We start from the raw sequence: 9484 nt of genomic DNA, 5'->3' as shown, positions 1-9484 counted from the left end.
GATGAAGTGTTCCTTAACTTATTCATTACCCCTGTAAATAAATGAATATAAATAAATTGACATTTTTTTCCCATTCTGTTGATAGCTGGAAATAAAAGTGCGTGCAGATTCTCACTGCCCCCTCAGCCTGCTTAATGGGCCAAAGCTTCTTCCTTAAGATGTGATTTGGGGAAAGATGCATTGCTACAAATCTGGAAATGCTCCTGTAATGACACCAAGCGACTGCTGCTTGTGTGGTCACGTGCCCTGGTTGGCTGGGTGTCAGGGTGCTTGGTTGGAATCTGCAGCCTTGACAGGAGGGATCTACGCTGCCGCCTGTGGTCACATGGGAAGATAAGGCTTGCCATCTCAGGTAGTTTGGTGTGTACTCTGATCTCTTTCCCGAAACGTGTAGTGCCTCCACAGCTGGGTGACTCTAACCTCCCAAGATGAGCAGCTTCGGATGCGGAAATGCTCTCCCTGAGAAGTTTCTCTGGGACTTACAGAGACACGGGGAATCTCCATGCTTTCTAGACACTGGACACTCCAGTCCGACTCCACGTGACTGTTTTGTAAAAGAAAAGAACCAGAATCTTGGTACTAAATGAAAGCAAAATCTGTTAGGGTAAAATATAACATGCTTTACTTCAAGTAAGAATCTGAGAGTCGTAAACAGCAAAGTGATAAGTGGGTACCTTTCTTTATCACTTAATTTGCCTGTAACCCGGTCACGGGCTGTCTGAGCGCACTTTAAAGGCAAAAGGACTAAACAAAACTAAGATTCTGTCCCACTCTGGAGCTGCTGGCGTGGCCTGAGGCTCTTTATAAATGGGCTGTTACCTGCAGGCCTATCCAATGAGCTATTAGGCCTCAAATGAATTTTATAGGTAATGGCAGCATTTCTTAAAAGGCAAAATGATGATCCATAGCCATTCAGGAGAAAGATTCATGTCAAAATGGTGAAACTCCCTTCAAGTAAAAATAAAGATTTATTTTACTAAAATAACTTACTTCCATCTGGTAACAAAGAAAATGATTTTTTTTTAAGTATTTTGAATATCCTGCAAAAGAAAAGGCACGTTTAAGCTAAAACCAGGGTTAAGAATCTGTTTAAATAACACACACACACACACATGGAGCTTCTTTCAGCTCAGAAAGCTCACTGTGGTGTAAACCACTGTATTCGTTTGCTAAAGCTGTCATAACAGAGTTCAGAATGGCTTAAACAACAGACATTTATTTTCTCACAATTCTAGAGGCTGGAAATGTGAGCTCAAGATGTTGGCAGGATTGGTTTCTTCTGAGGCCATGCTCCTTGGCTTACACATGGCCATCTAGTCCCTGTCTTCAGTTGGTCTTCACTCCATGTGCCTTCATGTCTATATCCAAATATCCTCTTTTTATAAGGACCCAGTCTTACTGGATTAAGGCCCACCCTGAAAAGGCCCACCTTGTTTTTAATTTGATCCCTTCCATAAAGACCCCATCTCCAAATATTAATCACATTCTCAGGTACTGTGGACTAGGGGTCCACATATGAATTTCGTGGGGACGCCATTCAGCCCATAACACCCAGATTACAGCAAAAAAGTTAGAGCAGATGAGAGATGCAAGTCCAAAAAATCACAGGCCGCCCCTCCCGCCAGAGCGGCAATAGGATCCTGCAGCGGTCGGGTTCCTCATTTCGCAGACGAGGAAACCAAGATCCAGGTGGAAGATGTAAACACATCACAAGCTAACTTTTTCCACTCATATTAAATAGTTTGATTAACTTTTGAGTATCTACCAAACTAAAACTCTAAAATGGTGAGAGAGCCAGAGTCCATCTGCTGACCTAGCATCAGTAGAAATAAGGCACATTTAGCCACACTCGGTGCCACCTGCCACCTGAAGTCAGCACAGGAGCTGCCCTCTGTGGCTCTGCTGGGAGTTGGAGCTGTAAGATCCTCTTCTCCAGATGGAGGCCCTGTTGGTTACCAAACACTTCAGTCCTCAGAGACTGGTGTCAAAATAAATATTTGAAATCTTTCTCTCTACTCAAGGGACCTGCTGTGCGTGCTAAGTGAATTCAGTTGCGTCATGTCTGACTCTTTACGACCCCATGGACTGCAGCCCACCAGAGTCCTCTCCCCACTGGATGGGGTTCTCCAGGCAAGAATACTGGAGTGGGTCACCATGCTCTCTTCCAGGAAATCTTCCTGACTCAGGGATCGAACCCCCAAGTCTCGTACATCTCCAGCATTGGCAGGCGGTTCTTTACCACTAGCGCCACCTGGGAAGCCCACTCAAAGGACACAGTGGTTCTTGTTTCTGGATAAACAGAGTTGGACCACGTTTGCCCATCTCAAATTATAGTTTTATTTTTCTTAAAGGCAAAATGAAAAGTCATGTTCTGCTTCCTGTAAGATGTTTCAGGTGGACCCATGTCAAAAAATAAAGTCAAATGCGGCTCATAAAACAAGTTGAAGCTGAGTGCAGACATGCCCCTGGAAAACCAGAACTAGAGGACAACGAGGCCCTGATCACTCACAGGCCTCCTTGCTCCCTGACTGTTCCACTCACCCAAGAATTCCTTTTTGGCTAGGGCAGGATTGGCTCACAGCTCGGGCACTGCCAATTCCCAGGGAGCACCCAGGCCCACAGATGTTCATGGGTCACAGAATTGCGAACTGACCACTTGTGCATTTTGGATTTCAATTTGTAAACAGGGGGATTCCCTCCTTTAAAAAAAAAAAAAAAAAGAAAGAAAAAGAAAAAAAAGGAAAGGGAAGAAAAATCAGCACGCAAAGGAAAAGTGTGAGCTAAGTTTTTCCTTTTCCAATCTTGGCGTGTGGGTGTAGCTATCTTCATTCTGACTCTCGCCAGACACTGTATGCTTTGAGCAGGCATGGAGCAATTTGCCTGATGCTGCACTGCCAGAACACTGAGACCTGACCTGTAACATGCCTCTTCTTCCAGCCCTGAGTGGGGACAGCTGGGAGGACAGGCTGCACCAGACACAGCCCGCTGGCTGCTGGGTACAGTTCAGAGAAGATGCAGAAAGCAGGAAGCAGAACGTTGACTGACCAGGGCAAGCAGCATATCCCTGAGTTCAAGTCCCAGCTGGTCGATTCCACTGGATGTTCAAGTAAATCACTTGACCTCCCCAGGCCTGAAGTCAACCCAGCTGGAAAGCATTAAGAAGAAAACAGGACGTCCCTTGACAACCAAGAGCTGCTTCTGGGATGAACCTTGTCCCACCCTCCACCCCCATATGCTAAGAGACTAAGAATCACAGTCCCTCTGGGGCTGACCAAGGTTTTCTCCCCTAAACGCTGTGTCCCCAGCAAAAGAGAATAGAATTACATGTAAGTCCAGGTCTGCAGATGCCCTCAGTCCCTCATGTCTTAAGTGTCATTGCCCAGCGTACCAGTGAGTCGATGGAAAGCAGCATTTCTGAGATGTGAATGAAGCCAAAAGGAGGATGCTCATTCCCTTGGACATGCATCAGTGTTATTATCCAAGGCAAACCACTCTGTGGATTTCCATTTTTTCAACACTCTCTTTGGAAATTTAGCTGTGAGTTATAGAATTCCTCTTTAAGTCACAGTTTCTACTAAATACAGGCTTCCTCTAACTCCTTTAGAGTACCCTGTATTTCTGATCCTGTTAATAAGGAGCTTAAAACCACCCTTGTGTATTAGTACAAGTTGTGTATGAGGAAGGGACAGATATAGCCCTGAATGCAGAGTTCTAGAGAATATCAAGGAGAGATAAGGAGGCCTTCTTCAATGAACAATGCAAAGAAGTAGAGGAAAACAATAGAATGGGAAAGACTAGAGATCCTTTCAAGAAAATTGGAGATATCGGGGGAATATTTCATGCAAGGATGGGCATGATAAAGGACAGAAGTGGTAAGGACCTAATAGAGGCAGAAGAGATTAAGAAGAGGTGGCAAGAATACACAGAAGAACTGTACAAAAAAAGTCTTAATGACCCAGATAATCATGATGGTGTATTCACTCACCTAGAGCCAGACATCCTGGAGTGTGAAGTCAAATGGACCTTAGAAAGCATTACTACAAACAAAGCTAGTGAAGATGATGGAATTCCAGCTGACCTATTTCAAATCCTAAAATATGATGCTGTTAAAGTGCTGCACTCAATACATCAGCAAATTTGGAAAATTCAGCAGTGGCCACAGGACTGGAAAAGGTCAGTTTTCATTCCGATCCCAAAGGCAATGCCAAAGAATGTTCCAACCACCAGACAGTTGTGCTTATTTTGGATGCTAGTGAGGTTTATGCTCAAAGTCCTTCAAGCTAGACTTCAGCAGGTTATGCTCACAATGCTTCAAGCTAGACCTCAGCAGAACAGAGAACTTCCAGATGGAACTTCCACAACTTCCAGCACCAGAGATCAAATTGCCAATATTTGTTGGATCATGGCAAAAGCAAGGGAATTCCAGAAAAACATGTACTTCTGATTCATTGGATATACTAAAGTCTTTGACTGTGTGGATCACAACAAACTATGGAAAATTCTTGAAGAGATGGGAGAACCAGACCACCTTACCTGTCTCCTGAGAAACCTGTAGGTCAAGAGGTAACAGAACTTTACATGGAACAACGGACTGGTTCAAAATTGGGAAATGAGTACAACAAGGCTGTATGTTGTCACCCTGCTTACTTAACTTCTATGCAGAATATATCATGTGAAATGCCAGGCTGGATGAATCCCAAGCTGGAATCAAGATTGCCAGGAGAAATATCAACAACCTCAGATATGCAGATCATACCACTCTAATGAAAGAAAGTGAAGTAGAACTAAAGAGCCTCTTGATAAGGGTGAAAGAGGAGAGTGAAAAAGCTGGCTTAAAACTCAACATTCAAAAAACTTAGATCATGGCATCCAGTCCCATCACTTCATGGCAAATAGAAGGGGGGAAAGTGGCAGATTTTATTTTCTTGGGCTCCAAGGAAAAGTTTTAATAAAAGCTGAAAACCTGATGGGATGGTATACTGCACTTTTTAGAGTCTTGTTTCTCGTTCTCAGAAGTGGCATCACTGCTCTGATGTTGTGGGAGGAATCTGGGAATGATCTTGTGGGCTGGTGATGTATTCCGCATGGCAAATCTTTCTGAGGATCTGCTTTCCACTACAGAACCGCCATGGGTGGAGACTGTTATATGTTGTGTTACTAATGTTTCACAGGCAAAGGAGAGCTATGACACTGACCACAGACTTCCTTACAGCCATTCTTTTTGCCACTTGTGTCTAATGTACTGCTTCCTTTCCTCCTGTGGCACACTTTCCTATTTGTTCTCTGTCTTTGACTGAAAGTTAATGAAATTCTAGTCCAGTGCATGTTCCCAAAGGATGATTCACAAGCCAGGTGTGTGAGATGCACATGGAAGAAAAGCCCTGTGTTAATTTGTTGAAATGCCAAAGTTCAAAGACATTCGCCACACAGCACAGTGACATTTTCAGAGCATGCCAAGGGCCTAAAGGGATATTGCAGCTAAAAGAATCAGTTTATTTTATCAAATCCTTCATTTCTCAAAACTAGTTGCTGTGAAACTCTTACTGAGTAAGACTCAGTAGCCTGTGGAACTAGTATTCTGGAGATGATGCTCTGAGAAGCACTGTTTTAATGTAAGTCATTTTTTCCTCATTGGAGGAGTCTCTTTCCCTGTGCTATGGTTCATTTTTTGGTCTTCCAATGGTCCATAAATATTCACTGGCAGGACTGATGCTGAAGCGCCAATACTTTGACCACCTGATGCAAAGAGCCAACTCACTGGAAAAGACCCTGATGCTGGGAGAGATTGAGGCCAAGGGGAGAAGGGGACGACAGAGGATGAGATGGTTGGATGGCATCACTGACTCAATGGACATGAGTTTGAGCAAACTCTCAGAGATAGTGAAGCCTGGTGTGCTGTAGTCCATGGGGTTGCAAAGAGCCGGACACAGCTTATCAACTGAAAAACACAGCACTGTCCATGTGTCCTGTTGAGGAAAATGTATTTACAGATGATTAACATTTTGGCAAATAGAAGATGAAGGCAAATAACATCAAATAATTAACAAGGGTCATCTTTTAATTTTGCTTATTCTCCCTAATTTCATTTCCCTCCCTCCTGAGAAAAATCTTTTTAAATTGTCTGTGCCTTTTAATTTGATTTGGGTCCCTCAAATCAATTCAGTACTTCCATGACAACGGTGCTCAAATCAAATCGTGTGCAAGACATCTGCCCCTCGTCTTCTCTGGTCTGTGGTTTGTTAAACAGTAGGAAGAAAAACAGTGGCAAGAGAGAGATCTCAAGTTGTTCAGATAAGGTTGGTGTTTGGAGATAAGAACACTCAGCTCTTGAACTTGAGCTCAGCTTCTGCACATTGGGGTACCTGTGTTGCTCAGTACACTAGGGGGAGCCGTATCCATAACGAATTACTCAAGAAATCCCAAGGTCTTTCCAAACCTAATTTTTCTCCCATACCTGCTTATTTTCCTTCAAGGCTTTAGACTAGTATGGGCCAGAAGCAAGTGATGGTTAAGGTATTCAAAACAGCATACACACTGTCAGTTGATCAATAGGCCATTATTCCTCCCAGGCTGTGTAACCTACTTTAGTTTAGTTTTAAAATGACTGCAGTCTTTTTCAGTCTTTATCAGATGATCTTTCCTGAGTGTGTTGTATAATTATAACAAGATTGAAACTCTGATTCGATGATCAAGAGGTGAATCATGTGATGACTCAATGATCATGATAACCCTTAAGCAATCCCACCATTGCAGCTATAAAGGTAAGCAAAAAAGTAATACGAAGAAGAAATAGAGACACAGAGGTAGAGAACAAAGGTATGGACACCAAGGAAGAAAACGGGAGAGGGTTGGATGAATTGGGAAATTGAGATTGACACATATATACACTACTGATACTATGTATAAAATAGAAAAACAAGGAGAACCTACTGTATTACACAAGGAACTCTACTCAATGCTCTGTGGTGATCGAACAAACAGGAAGGAAATCCAAAAGAGAGGAGGTATACGTATGTCTGGTTCACTTTGCTGTACAGCAGAAAACAACACAACATTGTAAAGCAACTACATTCCAATAAGAATTTTTTAAAAAGAAAATAAAGTAGTACCCTACCTCAAGGAAGTCAGAAGTCAAGAATACCATAATGCCTGTCATCATGGCAGCCCAAACTCAAAAATTCAAATAACTCTCAATTCAAATTCTTCTAACATACCAAAACTCACCAGCACACAGAGGGGCTAAATGTGGAGGAGGTGAGAAATCAGTGAAGACCTGATTAAAAAGAAGGTTTCAGGTGGGGTTTGTGCTCCAGCCACAGTGGAACTTGCAGAAAATAGCAGAGCAGATCTAAAGCACAGAGATCAGGCTGCCCTTTCAGCAGATCTGCGTTGTAGAAAGGTCTTGTACCCTGTGTGTATAATAGGAAATAAAGGTCCCATGATGTTAAATAACGGGCTGGTGGTAGCGCAGCAAGTGTCAGGGTCAGCACGCATATCCAAAAAGGCAAGCGAGGACTGAAGCTGCTGAGGATTTGGGAAGAAATTTTTATTTTACTCTAAGGGCAATGAGAAGCTCCCTCGGGCATTTCAGAAAAGGAAAGTAACATGAGGAAATCATTTCTTTCTAAATTAATTAGCAAGTGAGCTGATTCTTCTCCCTTTGCCCTCCTCCCCCGCAATTCACCGCCCATCGTCGCCGCAGACTCCATCTTCTGAGATGCTGATCCCTGTGAATTGAGCTCCCTGGGCTCCCTGCCTGCTGCCTCTGTGATAGATTTGGCCGATGGGTGGCGTGCAGGAAATGGGGAACATCTGAATGGAATTCTGCCTCTGACTATATAATAGGGGAAGAAATGCAAGGCAAAACTCTTGTTAGTCATCCCACGAGTGCCCGGGGGATGGGTTGGGGTGTTGGCCATGAGACTGGAGAAGAAGGACAGAAGCCAAAACTTTAAGTTGGTTCCATGACTGATTTCAATCAGTGGAAAACAGTGCTCTGCACAGTAAATATTTGCTGAGTTGAATGCACCAAAAGGAGCTAAGGGAAAATACAGCATTAACTCAAGTATTTCCAACTCGGGTAGAGATGTAAGTCATAGAAATGAGATGATGGGGTGAAAGAGCTGACTTAGAGGGTAGAGAGGGCCAGCTGGAATGTGTGGATGTGTTGAGATTAGCCTGCTTGCTGAGGCAGAGTTCCCAGTAGATGCCCTCAGCTCTCCATGAGGCCACAAGCAGTGGGGTTGGGCCCCCAATTCCCTCCAGTCAACACCAGAGTGCTACCCAAATCTAACCATTTCTAGATGTGCCATGATGTGAAAAAGAGGTGGGAAACCCAGTTCTCATTTACTCTACCCAAAATGCACACAGTTCTTTTGTTTCCTTAACACAAGTCTTTTCTTTCCAGGTCCTGTGATCCCTTTTCTTTTATACTAATCATTATTTGACCTCCACGTAAGCATGGATAGACACCAGAGCACTGAATCACCATCAATAAGGGAACCTGTTTAATTTTTCTAGCAAAGATGATGGATCAGAAGAAACCTGTCCATCTTAGACTGTTTCAGGCCAATTTGAGAACACGGCAACACTAACTGTCATAAAAGCAAATCTTTGACCTCAGCCTCATGAGCACCAGCGTGAATGGACTGGCCATCCATATATCCCAACAAAAACAGGAATCAGACATTACCATTCTCATTCCGAAAATAATTAACCTGTGCATCCAGAGTCTCCCTCTCACTAAAGTGATTACAAGGTAAAAAGTTTCCATAATTATAAATGGTATTTATTAATAGCATTGGCCAGCTAAACTGTGATTAATAATTATGTGTCTTGATATTCATCTTCAAAGAGGATTTTATGTATATTACTTGGTGTTCAAATATATACATGCTAAAATTAAAATAGTTTTAAATTAATATTTTTGAATTTGCAAATTAAAACTGCAGACAGTGGTTTATTTGACTGGATAGGTTAGGAGTCAGAGGTAAATTTTTATTTCAGTTGAACATACCATGCTGCACATTTTAATAGTTCCATATAATGTTAAAAAATGCTTTCATATATGTTACATTAGCCCTCTGTATTGATAGCTATATGGATAGGAATATATACAGGAAACTGAAATTCAGAGAGGCAGATTGATTTAGATTAGGTCACAGAGTAGCTGAATTGATTCTAGAAACTTCTGATTTCTTGTCAGTTGCTCCCTTTTCTAAATTATGCCTCCACAGCCAACATATAGGAAATAATACTCTTTTTTCCTCATTCATTAGATATGCTTACCACATCATAACTTTGGGGTTCCCCTGGGAGTCCATGGGAGTGCAACATCTGAACTCTTGGCCTAAGGGTTTGATTAAACATAATAGAAACAGCTGCTCCTCATTTAGGGCATTTTTGTTTTTTAAACTCTTATTCTAGACACAAGCCTTTCGTGCGGAGATTCTCCTGAAATAAGACCTATATTATACCTGGTTTG

At 42.5% G+C, this 9484-nt stretch overlaps 1 long non-coding RNA gene across 1 annotated transcript; it reads left to right on the top strand.

The window, feature by feature from the left end:
* The first annotated feature begins 6986 nt into the window (after positions 1 to 6986).
* On the top strand, positions 6987 to 8921 carry LOC123327656. Its single transcript, XR_006542292.2, has 2 exons — positions 6987 to 8088; positions 8408 to 8921. It is a non-coding gene; the product is annotated as an uncharacterized LOC123327656 (long non-coding RNA).
* Positions 8922 to 9484: the final 563 nt, after the last annotated feature.

Source organism: Bubalus bubalis, chromosome 10 (assembly GCF_019923935.1).
Source record: "Bubalus bubalis isolate 160015118507 breed Murrah chromosome 10, NDDB_SH_1, whole genome shotgun sequence".
NCBI classification, from domain to species: domain Eukaryota; kingdom Metazoa; phylum Chordata; class Mammalia; order Artiodactyla; family Bovidae; genus Bubalus; species Bubalus bubalis.
Note: the sequence above shows the minus strand (reverse complement) of the source record. Positions and strands in the feature narration are given on the sequence as shown.